Below are 14,710 nucleotides of genomic sequence, written 5' to 3'. Positions count from 1 at the left end.
TGAGGGCTAAGCAGGAACAAGTCTACGAAAATGTATCATACTCTTAGGAACTTTGATGCAGGCTGTACCAACTTTCAGTAATGTTCTGGACATTCAAAGATAAGTGGCAGTGAACTGATTATGTAGCGAATTTTAACACTCGGAACATATGCAGTGATCATCATTGCGCCTGTGTGCCAGACGATAAGATTTGTTCTGCAAATTATGTATTGAATTTACACTACTGGTTTTAGGCCCAAGCGACACAAGCTTAGTGGAGTGCCAGGGACACAACTGTAAAATTTCTATAACGGAGGTATCATAATCACAGGGGCCGCATGTGGCGCTCCAGGCGCTCAAATTCAAGATTTGTTCGCTGTGCATGTCACCTTTCGCAGCGAAAGTTTGTATGGGTGGGGCGAGCGCCGAACGATAGTTCGCTTGTGCCGAAAAATATTCTAGAACCGGCACAGAGAATTAACACAACAACTCTAATAAACAACGAATTACAGTAGTGAGCAACAAGTTGCTAAGAAAAGATAATCCCATATAACAATGAAAAATTTTTGGTCATGTCAGCAACCAGTTCTGACTGTCTGCCGAAACACTGTCTTTGACCTTTCACAAGGTAGACAACATTATGTTCAGAGCAGTTCGGAGTCATACTGCATGTCATCAGCACATAAAATGAAATCAAAATTGTGGTCACCGACTAAGTCATACTCAACCACAAGTAGAGTCTGTTTTACAATTACACTATGTTAACTCTCATATGAAGTTTCGGACAACATTTAAGCTTCGCTAGTATGACACAATCAGGGACTGATAGTACAGCAAACATCGCCAATGCGAAGCGTTCCAAAGTAACTTCACCCCATAAGTTGATATGGCCATTCAACAGACGCATTTCGCTTTCACTGACAAAGCAATATCAACAATTATTAACTACAAGTAGATGATGCCTTTCTTTACTTTGACTATTGCAGATTGAATGGCCGTTTCGTTTAGTGAAGACGTGTTTCAGACAACAAGGCCAATACTGTCAGCGTTTTGTATTCTTGTTTACATGTGCCGATGACAGCTGCTTCTCCCTTAGTGTTAACAGAAGCACTAATCAAATTTGCTGTGCACACACTAGCTGCGTCCATTTCTTTGCGAGTTCGTGAGCCCACTTCGCTTCCTTGATTTGAAACCTTATATGCCAGCGAAAGTTTAACAGAAAAAATAATTAAGGCAGCTACTGAAGAGTACACCACCCAAATAATTCCGTCTGCTCTTTACTTGCGATGTACGATTCACAGTCAATCAGCCTGGATATAATTCGTAACTATAGTTTAGATCTAAATTGTAGTTTCAGACATGCAAAAAGAAATATAGCTTAAGATATTTCGGTTGCCATTGAACTCGATAGCAATCATCGCCGCGTCTTCGAAAGGAGACATTCAAAATGGTTGAAATGGCTCTGAGCACTATGGGACTTAACTGCTGAGGTCATCAGTCCCCTAGCACTTAGAACTACTTAAACCTAACTAACCTAAGGACATCACACACATCCATGCCCGAGGCAGGATTCGACCGCAGCAGCCGCATAGTTCCGGACTGAAGCGCCTAGAACCGCTCGGCCACAGCGGCCGGCAAAGGAGACATTCCCAAGTGTTACCCAGCTCAGCACAGCAGCTGAAAAAACGTTTTCCTCCTGTCGCTATTCTAATGGAGCATTGGCAGCACTGCAGAATACGGTTGGCAACTATGTGATCGCTGATTTTCTTCTTGTTGTGGTTCAGCATTGTTCTGCTAAAATCGCGCCGGCCGATGTGGTCGTGCGGTTCTGGGCGCTTCAGTCTGGAACCGCGTGACCGCTACGGTCGCAGGTTCGAATCCTGCCTCGGGCATGGATGTGTGTGATGTCCTTAGGTTAGTTAGGTTTAAGTAGTTCTAAGTTCTAGTGGGCTGATGACCACAGATGTTAAGTCCCATAGTGCTCAGAGCCATTTGCACCATTTTTTTTCCATCATCGCTTGATATTTCGTTGCCATTTACCACAGCTAATCTGATTGATTATCCCTTAAGATGTGACACTGGAATGTCAAATTTATTATCTGATTCCATAAAGGTCGCTAATCTCGTATTTAATATTACTAATTACTGTCAGTTTTAATGCTTGCAGCAACAGTTCTTAAACAAAGGGATTTAGATCCAACAAGAATTTACATTCAGACGAATAACGTATTTACCAACCATGATGGGGCGACGGTGTAGTCTGTGGGGTCGTAGGATGTTGATGCAATGAATGTATAGTTGAGCAACTTTTCTCTGAAACTTCCTGGCAGATTAAAACTGTGTGCCGGACCGAGACTCGAACTCGGGACCTTTTCCGTTCGCGGACAAGTGCTCTACCGACTGAGCTACCCAAGCACGACTCACGCCACGTCCTCACAGCTTTAATTCCGCCAGTACCTCGTCTCCTACCTTCCAAACTTCACAGAAACTCTCCTGAGAACCATGCAGAACTAGCACTCCTGGAAGAAAGGATATTGCGGAGACATGGGGGATGTTTCTAGAATGAAATTTTCACTCTACAGTGGAGTGTGCGCTGATATGGTGCGTAAGTCGTGCTTGGGTAGCTCAGTCGGTAGAGCACATGCCCGCGAAAGGCAAAGGTCCCGAGTTCGAGTCTCGGTCCGGCACACAGTTTTAATCTGCCAGGAAGTTTCATATCAGCGCACACTCCGCTGCAGAGTGAAAATTTCATTCCAACTTTCCTCTGTCACAGGTTAAGTATGGATTATAATCACTAAACAAACAGTTACTTTGAGTTGTGTACACCTAAGGAGTTTTTCAGTCTGCAGCGCGCATAAGAGAGAAAAAAGAATTACAGCAGGTACTAAAGACTTGGGCCACGCAAATAATAATACCTAATCTTAATTTATGGTTTTCACGCTGCCGTCGGTGAATCTGAAAACTATTCGTAACAGCAATTCAGCTTCAACACCTGGTCACAGAAACGCAGATAAAATTCATGCCTGTTCTACGTCTTTCAAGTGCAACTGGGAGACCCTGAGATACAGCTGAATTGTGGAAACATTTTTCTCACCACTAGCTAGAGACGTTACAACATCCCAGAATATATTTGGCAACACTTTGAGCTTCCACTTAGCTCCTGGACTGGCAGAGAATTATCCCGTTATGTTCACTTAATATTGTTCCTGTCATTTTGATTAAATATTCCGAATGGGTCTCACATAAGGGATGACATGAAGTTTGAAAAAGATTTTGAGTCCAGGAAGCTCGCTCCCAGGGAAAAAATCACTCTCGTCTTTTGCATTGCAAGCTATCCATCTAGGTCATCATGTGCGCAAAGAAAGAGCTCAATCTGATAGCAGTCCGCTAGCTCACGTGTAAAGTGTTCATCCTTCACTGGGAGGACTGTGGAAGCTGTCGGTTGAAATCTCACCGGAGACAAAATTTTTAATTCTTCTCTGACAAAGTTACCCTCAGGCAGATCGTCAATCAGTAAAGAAATCTTTAGAAAACTCCCTCATAAGTTTTCTTTCTACGTTGATTCAGAACACTCTGGATCTAAAAGTGAAAAACCTAAGTATTTACACACTTGTTATTGGTGCTTTTCCTGCTTCTGCAGAGACAATTTTTAGTTTTTTGTGAAGAAAGAATTCTAACGAACTAACGAGGACTATGAATAATTTGTGAACTGGATTTCGTTCTGTGTCTTCCCAAACTGCTATGTTTCCATACTTTCATGGCATTACTGTAACGCTGCTTCAGTGGGACCGTAGACGGGGCATAGTCATAGACGGATTGAACCAAAATTATAAAAAATCTTCCTAATTCATTACTATTTGTGGACGTCTGTGTTATGGGTACTTTGTTTTATTATAGAATACTTTTGTTGTAATGTTAGCATGGTAAGTTGCAGCTGATTTGTATTATCTCGTTAAACATTATAACGTTGTGTTCGTTAGTTTATTGAACGAAACAGATAAATAAGAAATATGTTAGTCATCTCCAGTGTAGTCTCCCTCATTATCTAACATTATCTAACTTGCACATTATTCATTCAGTTTCTTCATAACATTTTAGTCCCGTTTTTTGGTTACTGAAAAGACTTCCTTGCATTGTCTTCTTTCCCGATTTGAAACTGATTGCCATTCGCAGCATATAAAAAATCTTTATGGGTGTTCGATTTTTCTAATCACTGTTATGCTGTCTTTTCATTTGTTTTATTATATGTTAAATGTGGTGCCAATGGAAGTATTCTTAAGGAAAACAGCTTTAAGTAAATAATATTAAAAAGAACTTTATTTAGTCATAACGTTAATAGCGTCAGGTGATGCTAAAAATGTGAACCACTTCTGGTGAATGAGCTGTATTTTTGCAGTACATGTAAGACATAAAAACAGAAATAGCTACAACAGCTACCCAAAAGAAGGATCATCCAAATAATACCCATACCCTTATTTATAATGTTCGATTTACAGTCCTTGAGTTTGCATTTTATTCATAACCATGCTTAGATAAATATCATAGCTGAAAAAATAGGAAGCTCTGGACTATGCTTTGGATAGTATTTCGGCTGCCAGCCAACTCGGCAGCAATACATTCGCCACGTCTTCCAGAGGAGAGGTTCCCCAGTGGTAGCCAACTGAACCAACGTGTTCTTCCTGTCACTACCCTAAAGGAGAATTGGCAGCATTGTAGATTACGTTTGGCAACTATGTGATCGTTGATTTACTTCCTGGTGTCCTGCTAAATTCATTTAATATTTCTTTACCATTTCCTATAGCTAACCTGACTGATTCTCGCTTAAGATATGACACTGAAGTTTATCATTTGATTCCATAAAGGTCATTCCACACACACTGTATAACTAATCTCGTATTTAATATTACTAAATCTCTCTTTTAATTAAGAGTAGCGCACTGAGAGCGCATTCTTTTGCAGTACTGACTTGCTAGCTAAGTGGCAACATAGCTGCTTTGTGTAGGAAACGCTGCCTTTGTACTAGGTTCTAATCCCGGTATACACCTGAACGTTTTGACGGCTTCGTACTTCTTCTGTTACCGAGCTATAAGCTTCCAGAGCGAGCACCATTAAGGAAATCTTAACATCACCATTTTAAGTCTCATAGCAATTTCGGTTTATTACGTCATACATCTGAAGGTGATAAATTTACGAAATTGTGACCTTGCACCCTTGTTAATACGTATATTTTCCTGCTTATATCGTCTCAAATTTTAATATTTTCACTAAAACGTTTAGTTGATTATGTGTAGCATTGAATAATTTATAATCTGGGTGTACTCTCACTACAAGATTTACGTATCTCAGTGGTAATCCTGGAATGTTTCTTGGGTGGGACACAGAATGTCATGTAGACTCAGACCATGTGGGGGGGTCAAAAGTGTGTAATATCTTGCTAATGCATGATGTTACTGGCAGTCTCATGTTACAGATATTATCCGTCTTATTAAATTAGCCTTTATCATAAGGGTACCTGGTAAGTTGTAATTAATTTTTATCAGAGCAGAGTGTCTCGTTGTTTTACGGAATATAAGAGAAAAAACAATGCCAGGAAATAAAGATGTCGATAATCCAAGTTTAATGTGCATTTGCGTCCACAAAGAAATGTTCTTGATGGTTGTTCGACAAGGAACATGAAAGAAAACAGCTTGAGGCCGCTAAATCTGAAGAAGTGTGACAGGGATTGCTTTCCAGCCAAACTCCTGGTCAGTTCCATCTGTGAAATCAGCAGAGTGTAGACGGGCGTTCTTGTACAGCAGTTGCACTAGTTAAAGTTTCCTTGGTCGGTTTTCGTATGTTGCGACCACAAGGCGCCTCAGTTCCTTAAAACTGATCACAACTGCGATGGATACATCCCTCGGATACAGTTCTTAATACCATACGCATAACGGAACATTTTGAGGAGTTACTCTCGCCTTTGCTTCAAATACTTTCTGTTAGAGCGAAACCACTACTTTCTACTTATACAGTTAATGCACAGCGGTTCAAATCCGTGACAATCATAATTTAGGTTTTCTGTCATTTCCTTAAATTGATCAAAGTGAATGGTGAAATATTTCCTGCGAACGGGCAAAGACGGTTTCCTTCTCGCACCTTTGAAACCGTGCTTCTGGTTTGTCTCTAATGAGACAAAACTTCCTTTCTTCCATTTCCACCCAACATCGCCCATTCAATGCGGGTGTCTCACATAGGTTAAATAGTCACAATTGCCAGTAATGGGATATTCCGTAATGGTAAACCATAAAAACGCCATTCATCAAAACCTACTGCTCTTACTGAATGTGACAAATAACTCACGTCTAAGCGATTCTAATTGAAACAAGCAAAAAATTTTGGCGTTACATCTTCTGTGCACGTATCCCTTACACGACGCCAATCTTTCCTGATGCCTCCACTGTCTGCAAGCGTCTGTTTAATCCTGCGAGGACAAAATATCACAAATATTAGACTTTTTCCCACTTCACGCTTCGGTTCTAACGTTTGAAATGCAATCTTCGCAATCGTCAAGTAGGCAGTAACTCATGGCAAGAACAATTTAGTAAAAAATAACAACTGATAATTATATTAGCAACACGCTAAACAAAATCTCCGTGAAATTATGCATCAACAGCCTTCTATCAGGTAAATTTGTCCTTCGTGGACTACAAACATGAATATCCTTCTCATTTACTACTGCGTGAAAAAATGTCACCACTCCCTCTCCAATGCGATTGTATGAGGCGAAATGCGGTTTAAAGACGTAAAGATCAGAGTGTACTCGATAACAAGACTTTCCGTTTACACCGTATCGTTCTGATGAGCCGATCATAAACACATACATCAGCATAGTATCACAAGTGGAAAGCTGTACTGCAGACATTTCAGCATCCTACTGTGTTGCCAGTTCCTGCAGCTGGCGGTTATACGATTATATTTCATTGATTACAAAATCAAGCCAAAAGCATGCCTTGGGTAGCCAAGTCTGCTAGTGAATATCGATGTGGACGAACAAGGAAATGAATGTTTCGAACAGGTTGTAATCAGCCTCCAGAGAATCAGAATTCTCTTTCAGCGCGGAGCACCTTTAATTGATGGAGAAGGGGAGGGAAAGGAGAGAGATTGTTTACGTCAGCTGCATCTGGATATTACGCGAAATCAGCGGCGACGAGTGGAAATGTGCGCAGGATCGGGATGCGAACACGAACATGTCCGAAAGAACAGACACCGCGCATACATATAATGGAGCATCTTTCTTTACGATACGAGCCTGAACCAATTCTCTGTGTAGGTTGGTGGTCTGCTTCAATGCTACTAGTTACGTATTCTCAATGTCTGGGTTCGATTCTCACATCAGGCAACCATTTTTAACAAGCAAAACAGGCCCTCTTTACGTATTGTAACGCCAGTTGAAGAATATAGCGTTGTACCGTGGTTCAAAATCTGCATTAAATACGAAGTCCCTTCGCTACATTTGGAGGTGAGTCGATGTAGGCTGGACCATTAGAGGCGGAAGTCACGCCAGGTTGAAACTCAGTCATCAGTAGAATTTCTTACACGAGAGTTTTTCATTGATCAGCCAATCATAAGGTCACAGGACACTTATTTCTTATTGTACCGGAACTTTAGATGTTGACGATATTGACGGTGGACTAGAACTCGAAGTAACATCTCTCATTTTGCTGGGTTCTCCACGAAGGCACGTGTCTGGGTTGGAATCCTGGTCCGGCACAAAGGTCTTTTATCCTGCCATTTCAAGCTGTAGCACTCGCACAGTAAACTACAAGTGATAAATTATGATGATTTTTAACGTCTTCAGCGCTTATCAGCAATAACTATGGGTACTCGTTTCGACTTCCAGTCAAACACAGAACTTTTACTGTATCATTCCAGGCTCAAACATGCCCTTCCTACTTATTGGTGAAGAATAATTCGATAGTCAACGTCTCTTTCTGCATTGTCAACAATGACGACATGTATATGGTTCAACTCCCAGTCAGAATAGAACTTTTGTCGTGTTATTTCTATTTCAGAAATGTGAACAGCTCACTACTAGTCAAATACACCTACGTTTAACGTCTGTTGTGCTTAGTTAACAGTCCGATTAAGTGATGGGCTCGAATTTCCATCCAACACCTCATCTTTCGCGGCTGGTTAACAGAAACTAATTACAGTCCCGGATCACAGTCCAGAACAAAAATTTTCGTCGTAGAATTTGACGGTGAATGTTTCTTTTTGAAATTTCGTTTATCGTAATAAATTTGAGTTTAAGGACTTAATAGCTGTCTCATCTGTAATAACCTATTTTCTGATAGTTACGTTATCGAGGTATTAATTTTTGTCTGGCTTGACAGCCATACAGAGCACTTCTTGTGGTCTGTTGCATTAACCATTTTGAATAGTCAAACGACAGTATCGAAAAGAGAGCAGAGGACTCGCAAGACGGTTACGTTAAGTGGGTTATATGCAAATCAGACGTAAAACAATTCGGATCGTTCAGATACATCTGAGCACCACAGTACATGTGGCTATTGTCTGCAAAGTTTATTGCAAATACAATTACTAGTAAAAAAGTAATATATCACAACGTCATGCCTGATGATGAAGTTTTATTTTATGAACACCAAAAATGTAAGCTACAAATTTCTTTGCTATCATTTCTTTTTCTTTTTCTTTTATGCGGGCGGTGGGGGGGATGGAAAGGGGGGGAGTGTCAGCGAAGAAAATTTCAAAATATCTGAAATTAAGTGCGTCGTTGGTTGAAAATCGTTCTGTGTTCTTATTCTCAGCCAGTGATGAATGTGCGCGCTATGAATTCTGATGTCTCAAAACATGTACACAGTTTCTAATTTTAATGCTCGACCTGTTTACGTTTAACCTTTACGATTATACTTCTTAATGAGAGCATTTTAAATTTTTAACTTGCTCGATAATTATTTTAAAATATTTGTTGCCCATGGAAGCTATTAGATGGGTATCCTTAGACTGGGGTTAGCTGATAATCTGAACAGTGTAGAAATTACAAAACTTGCACCGCAAATATTGCAGAAATGGGAAGTGCTATTGACGTGCGTTTTCGTGTAATGGATTGGTAGTCATGGGCTCGTTTTGTTAGCTAAAGAAAAGACTGTAATAAAACTTAAAAAGTGTATTTTTTCAGAAATACACATTTTTAAATGGAAGAATGCCTATTTACATTGATAGACTGAAAGTATGGTAGATTAGATTGTTAGTGGCGTTTGTTGCAGGATTCTGGTGCGAGTCGTTGACGAGATATCGTATTGAAACACCTGTGATAGCACACACTACGTGGATTCTGACCAGTAACGAGTAACGAGCAACTGACCATCGTAGGATGTGTTCAAAATGGCAACCAACAACGCGCTTTCAGGCTGTTTAGGAACGATGGATGCACACGTACCAGTATTACAGAGGAAATGTCCGGGCAGGCTGCAGTAATACGTCATTGGACATCATCGTGTATAGTGGCATGTACTTTTAACAGCGTCTTTCAGCTTTCCCTACAGACAAAGTCTACAGGCTTCAAATACGGTGAATGGACCGGCCAAGGTACAGGTCCTCAGCGTCCAATCCAATGATCTGGAAGCAATTCGTGAAGACATGCTATAGTACCTCTTCCACTATCGGCTAGACAGCCATCATGTTGATACAATAAGTTCCTCCTAGTCTACAGAGGATCTTAATCATTCTGTCAGTTAGCCTAACAATAATGTTGCATTTTTGTTTGATCTGGTAGCAGTCACCTAAGCGGATTTTAGCACCCCATCGTTACAGATGCTTCTCTGTTGAATTCTAATGCGAGTTCTTTGTTTCAGGTGCGTATCCCTGTCCTCCCTAAAATGCGAGTATACGGTAGGTCTAGCACTCTAGTGTAGCTCTTTATGTATTCTTATGATTCTTTTGAATAGTTACCGTCCATGTGGGTCATTGCCTTGTGAGAGTCTTTGAGCCTTTCAATTAGACGCCATTTTGGCTACATATGTTTACGAATTGTTGGTTCTGTAACTGGACAAAGTCAGAGACTGATGAATTTACATACAGTCGTATTTTGTTTGTGATGTATGACCGCGACAGAAGAGGCAGTGTTAAAGCTATATGCAAGTCTTCTAGCATCCGTGGAAGATGGTCTGTTAGGAGGCTGCGATACAGGTCGCATTCAGTGTACCACCCATCATAAACGGGCCTATCGCTATCTCACACCACACGTTTACAGTCCACAGACGCTGACATTCCACCTGAAAAAGCCAACGGGAATCGTCAACGGACCGATAATGTGTGTGTTTCGGTGATTTGCCTGGCCATAATTGGTAAATGTGGCTTCATCTCTAGACAAGTTACATGATACGTCTACAGTACCTTGTCTTAAAGCCCATGTACAGAAGTTGACACGTATCGTTTCCATGCAGTGCCTGATGGACGGAGATGTGTTAAGTATGGAAATGTCTAGAAACTTGCCTGACTCATGCCGCTTCCTCGTGATGTTGTGCGGGAGCTGACGTGGGGATGAAGTACAACAGCAATCAGAACATTTATTCCCCCTCATCTGTCGTCACTTGTTTCCTTCTGTTACGTTGTCTAGGTGATAATCTAACACTTTCAAGAACTAGTTAAAGATGTTGACAAATAAATGCTAAGATTGTTGACGTCTATTGGGATGTCTTGCCGTGCACACCCTACAAGAACGAACTGCATTCTTCCAACACTCTCCAAGCACCATGAGCATACCGGCCTTTTCTGAACCTACTGCTTGGACTGCCACACACTAACTGTCTAGGAAGTCACACTGCATACAAGGAATACACAAACACACTATAAGCAAACATAAAAACATCGTACCTAGCATCTACACAGGTTGAATGGCAAACACAAGTGTCGGTGTGGAAACTTTTCAAAATACAACATCTCGTAAACGACTCGCATTAGAATCCAGCAAAAAACACCACTGACATTCTAATTTTCCCTACTTTCAGGTTGTTAATGTCAATAGACATTCTTCCATTTAAAAAAGTGTAGCTTTGTAAAAAAAAAGCTTTCTAAGTACTATTAGAACCTTTTTTTGGCTAACAGTACAAGCTCCTAACCACCAATTCGTTCTGTGAAAACAGCAGATTAATAGCGCTTTCAATTTTTCCGCAATATTTGCGTGCAAATTTTAGTTGATGCAACGTGTAGAGTCTGAAAATTTTAGCTATCGTTTCTTATGTCAGCATATCACTGACGGGCTTCATTATAGTGGCTGCATCATCAGCAAAGAGAGCTATTTCTGTTTCGTCAATCTAAAAAGGATGTCATTTATACATAGCAAGAACAGGAGTGGATCTCACATCGATTCCTGCAGAAAGCCAGCAGTGTTTCAGCTGACGCGATCCTTTGCCTGGTTTCAGTTACATATGAAGTCAAACGATCGCTCATAGTACGAAACTTCCTGGCAAATGTAAACTTTGTGCCAGACCGGATCTAAAATATGAAGTATGTGGTTTCCTGGGCAGTTGTCTTACTGACTGAGGCAACAAGTCAGGACCAGCCCCCAGAGCTTGGAAAGCAGGAGAGAGACACTGACTGTCGAGTCATCGAGGGACACCAGTAGAATCCTTTAAAAAAAATCCCACTGTAGGAACCGAAACGCCGAAGTTTGAAGAGGTACAAGGCGCGGCCTAACGACTCGGTAGAGTGTATACCAGTGACTACGGCTACGAAAGCGAGCAGACTTTATTCTCTTCCCTCAACAGAATACTAACAGGTCTGATGTGCCTCGCCAGGAATTCCACTCCTGCGCCAACCTCTTCATTTCAGAATAGCACTTGCTTTCTACAACCTCAACTATTTGTTGGATGTTTTACACAATCTCTGTCTTCCCCTACAGACTGTACCTTTACAGTTCTCTCTAGTATCGCGGAGATTATTCCCTGATGCCGTGACACATGTTCTATCATCGTTTACTTGCTTCTTGTCAGTGGTTTCCTTATGTTCAGTACTTTGCCGATACTGTAGAGAACCGCCTCATTCCTTAGCTTATAAGTCCAGCTGATTATTTCTTCTGTAGCACTACATCTCAAACGCTTCGATTCAATTCTGTTCCCGTTTTCCAACCGTCCATTATTCATTAGTTTACAATACTGTGCTCCAAACGTAAAGTCTCAGAAATTTCTTCAAGTGAGACGTAGGTTTGACACCAGTAACTTCTCTTGGCTAGGAATGCCCTTTTTCCCTGTGCTAGTATGCTTCTTGAGGAGTACCCGTGGTCTAGGTGTAGCGTCTTTGATTCATAATCGTCTTCGGTCCCGGGTTCGATCACCGCCACTGCCTAAATTTTGATAAATAACCAGCATTGGCCTTGTCAAAGAGGGCGGAGGAGCGGATAGAGGTTCAGGGCACTCTCTTGCCCTAGGGGTGGGAAATTGCCCCTAAAGGCGGAAGAATCAGCAATGATCAACGACATGAGGATGCAGACGGCAATGGAAACCACTGCATTAAAGACACGTAACGTGTATCCACAGGACATGTGGCCAGTAATTGAAGAAGTGTCATGATGATCTCTCCATTGGCAAAAGATTCCGGAATAGTCCCCCATTCGGATCTCCGGGAGGGGACCGCCAAGGGGGAGGTTACCACGAGAAAAAGATTGAATAATCAACGAAAGGATAACGTTCTACGAGTCGGGGAGTGGAATGTCAGAAGCTTGAACGTGGTAGGGAAACTAGAAAATCTGAAAAGGGAAATGCAAAGGCTCAATCTAGATATAGTAGGGGTTAGTGAAGTGAAGTGGAAGGAAAACAAGGATTTCTGGTCAGATGAGTATCGGGTAATATCAACAGCAGCAGAAAATGGTATAACAGGTGTAGGATTCGTTATGAATAGGAAGGTAGGGCAGAGGTTGTGTTACTGTGAACAGTTCAGTGACCGGGTTGTTCTAATCAAAATCGACAGCAGACCAACACCGACAACGATAGTTCAGGTATACATGCCGACGTCGCAAGCTGAAGATAACAGATAGAGAAAGTGTATAAGGATATTGAAAGGGTAATGCAGTATGTAAAGGGGGACGAAAATCTAATAGTCATGGGCGACTGGAATGCAGTTGTAGGGGAAGGAGTAGAAGAAAAGGTTACAGGACAATATGGGCTTGGGACAAGGAATGAAAGAGGAGAAAGACTAATTGAGTTCTGTAACAAGTTTCAGCTAGTAATAGCGAATACCCTATTCAAGAATCACAAGAGGGGGAGGTATACTTGGAAAAGGCCGGGAGATACGGGAAGATTTCAATTAGGTTACATCATGGTCAGACAGAGATTCCGAAATCAGATACTGAACTGTAAGGCGTACCCAGGATCAGATAGAGACTCAGATCACAATATAGTAGTGATGAAGAGTAGGCTGAAGTTCAAGAAATTAGTCAGGAAGAATCAATACGCAAAGAAGTGGGATACGGAAGTACTAAGGAATGACGAGATACGTTTGAAGCTCTCTAACGCTATAGATACAGCAATAAGGAATAGCGCAGTAGGCAGTACAGTTGAAGAGGAATGGACATCTCTAAAAAGGGCCATCACAGAAGTTGGGGAGGAAAACATAGGTACAAAGAAGGTAGCTGCGAAGAAACCATGGGTAACAGAAGAAATACTTCAGTTGATTGATGAAAGGAGGAAGTACAAACATGTTCCGGGGAAATCAGGAATACAGAAATACAAGTCGCTGAGGAATGAAATAAATAGGAAGTGCAGGGAAGCTAAGACGATATGGCTGCAGGAAAAATGTGAAGACATCGAAAAAGATATGATTGTCGGAAGGGCAGACTCAGCATACAGGAAAGTCAAAACAACCTTTGGTGACATTAAAAGCAACGGTGGTAACATCAAGAGTGCAACGGGAATTCCACTGTTAAATGCAGAGGAGAGAGCAGATAGGTGGAAAGAATACATTGAAAGAAGGGTGAAGATTTGTCTGATGGGATAGAAGAAGGCGCGTAATGGGGCCCCTTAGGGAAATGGCAGCAAGAGAGGGGAAGAAAACCAATGTGCACTCCGTGTGCATACCGGGGGGAGTCATTCCAGATGTGGAAAGGGTCCTTCCGAATGCGGTGAAGGGTACAGGGTGCACCCATCTGCAGGTGGTCGCTCATGTCGGCACCAATGATGTGTGTCGCTATGGATCGGAGGAAATCCTCTCTGGCTTCCGGCGGCTATCTGATTTGGTGAAGACTGCCAGTCTCGCTAGCGGGATGAAAGCAGAGCTCACCATCTGCAGCATCGTCGACAGGACTGACTGCGGACCTTTGGTACAGAGCCGAGTGGAGGGTCTGAATCAGAGGCTGAGACGGTTCTGCGACCGTGTGGGCTGCAGATTCCTCGACTTGCGCCATAGTGTGGTGGGGTTTCGGGTTCCGCTGGTTAGGTCAGGAGTCCACTACACGCAACAAGCGGCTACACGGGTAGCAGGGGTTGTGTGGCGTGGGCTGGGCGGTTTTTTAGGTTAGATGGCCTTGGGCAAGTACAGAGAGGGCAACAGCCTCAACGGGTGCGGGGCAAAGTCAGGACATGCGGGGACCAAGCAGCAATCGGTATTGTAATTGTCAACTGTCGAAGCTGCGTTGGTAAAGTACCGGAACTTCAAGCGCTGATAGAAAGCACCGAAGCTGAAATCGTTATAGGTACAGAAAGCTGGCTTAAACCAGAGATAAATTCTGCCGAAATTTTTA

The sequence above is a fragment of the Schistocerca serialis genome, chromosome 2 (genome assembly GCF_023864345.2).
Source record: "Schistocerca serialis cubense isolate TAMUIC-IGC-003099 chromosome 2, iqSchSeri2.2, whole genome shotgun sequence".
Taxonomy (NCBI): Eukaryota; Metazoa; Arthropoda; class Insecta; order Orthoptera; family Acrididae; genus Schistocerca; species Schistocerca serialis.
The sequence above is the reverse complement of the archived record's forward strand: the minus strand, read 5'-3'. Positions refer to the sequence as shown.